Raw genomic sequence first — 2057 nt, forward strand, 5'->3', positions numbered from 1 at the left:
ATTTCAGTTATTCAAGTCTTATGTGAAGGTAATCAATTAATTGAATATAATAAATTAATGAACCTGATGAGCAAATTCCACTAATTTCCCAGAATGTTATGTACAGCTGTTACTTCTTTTTTTAAATAAAATATAAGTTATAATAAAACATTAGTTATTTAGCTTTGATGCTGTTAATTTTATGTTAAAATCAGTAAATTAGGTCCTTGAAAATGACAGTTTGGTCCTGGAATTTGTTTTACATTAGCCTGTGTGAACCATGAAAAAAAAGTTGCTTATTGATGCTAGTTTAGTAACCATAAAAAACAACTACATTTTGTCAGTTTGCCTTTTTCCATATGGCAGTGAGTTGTATAAATGTCCTAAATTGCAAAACTATGTTATTATTATATTTTACCATGTTGCAGATATGTATTATTGTGATATGCTGAGTTCAGCTTATCGTCAAGTAGTTATGAACACTAAATCTCACTCAGGAGAAAAAAAATCACACTGAATGGCAATTTTCACCTGAAAGATACGTACTGTTGACTCTGTGCCCACATAGGCATCCTTTTGGTATTCTAGTATTGAACATGGTCACATTGTTAATTAGTAAATTTTCATTTGAAAGTGTCCAAATATCAATGCATTTTCAGTCTGCCCATGTGCCAGTTAATGGGCAGTCTTTAACTTTGCTTTTTGCATGCACTGTTTCTTTATTTGCATTTTTACCAGGACCCACACAGTTTTTGTTTGTTTGCAATCATTTTAACTCTATTGTTGTGTGATTTGTAACCAAAAGAAAGTTTATAGTTTTTAAGAATATCTTTTACTTAAAATTTAGGCTGTGACTGCATTTGTTTCAAATGTATTGAATATTGAGGGTATAACTTGAAACTTTTATAATGCCATAGACTGTAGGTATGAAGAAACAGCGATGGACATGGATCGGGAGTTTTTACAAGATCTTCGGGACCTGAAAATTCTGGTAGAGAAAGATGCATTAGATGAACAGAAGTCACTAATTATGTCTTTTGTCAGTGGAAAAGTTTCTGATAAGACTTGCAATGACCTTGACTGCAATTTTAAAGTAAGTTAATAGTAATTGTGACAAATCTCCTAATAATTGTTACTTATTAAGCTTTCTCACTTCCAAGCATGACAAAGTTTTCTAAATGAATACCTTCACAGTTTTATAAAATCAGTATTGTGTACATTTTGTTTCAAATACTATGATCATAGGAATAAAACATATGCCAAGATAGTTAGCACATAACATGTTTATGTACTGCAGCCTGAACTATTATCATTGTTATAGTCAGTAAATGAGTATGTGTTTTTTCTAGAACCTGTCAAGAACCATAGTCAATATTGCATATGGATTAAATCATAGTAAAGAAATGAAAGACTTGTTTGTGGACCTTGTAGAAAAGGTGAGTTGTATTTAAAGTTTAAACATACCAACTGTTATTTTATTATAGTGATTTCCTTTTCTTTGATCAGAGGTTTTAACTACATCTGTATTAGTTATCTCAAAGATTATACTTTAGTTTGTTAAAAACTGATAAGGTGTTTTGTTCATCACTTTTCAGGAATGTGAAATATTGTGCACTACAGAGGAAAGGTGATTAAAAGCTAAACTTTCAGACTTTTGTTGTTGTTTTTTGTTAAAGGCCCAATTAATATACTTCTTAATTTCGTACAAATGTTATAAACAAATTTTGAATTATATTGAAGATACAAGAGTCAGCTTGGACCAATTCACCTAGATTGTGAAATTTTAAACTACGTTAGCCTTATGCTTACCCTGATGCTGTAGTGTCGAACTGATAGTAGGCCTATACATTAACTGTTAAGACACTAATTTCTGAAAAGAGGGCAAAATGGAATATCAGTATTAGGCCTGATTACTTTTAAGAAAATACCTAAATTCACTTTTAAATATTATACTGTATTAACTTAAAAAGATAAGAAGCTGATAGCTTACATATTTTTTAGCCTTTGTAGCTTTTGTGCTCAATGTCTTTAGTTAAAAATATTATTATTATTATTAATCTTTGACAAATATTTCAATT

The 2057-nt window shown here is 29.9% G+C and overlaps 1 long non-coding RNA gene across 1 annotated transcript in view; it reads left to right on the forward strand.

The window, feature by feature from the left end:
* Positions 1-1419, forward strand: part of LOC111083223 — a 4199-nt gene extending 2780 nt beyond the window's left edge. Inside the window, exons 2-3 of the long non-coding RNA XR_002608887.1 lie at positions 897-1072; positions 1329-1419. This is a non-coding gene — a long non-coding RNA (uncharacterized LOC111083223). The remainder of the gene's footprint in view (positions 1-896; positions 1073-1328) is intronic.
* The last annotated feature ends 638 nt before the right edge of the window (positions 1420-2057 follow it).

Source organism: Limulus polyphemus, unplaced genomic scaffold, assembly GCF_000517525.1.
Source record: "Limulus polyphemus unplaced genomic scaffold, Limulus_polyphemus-2.1.2 Scaffold8660, whole genome shotgun sequence".
In the NCBI taxonomy this organism is placed as follows: Eukaryota; Metazoa; Arthropoda; class Merostomata; order Xiphosura; family Limulidae; genus Limulus; species Limulus polyphemus.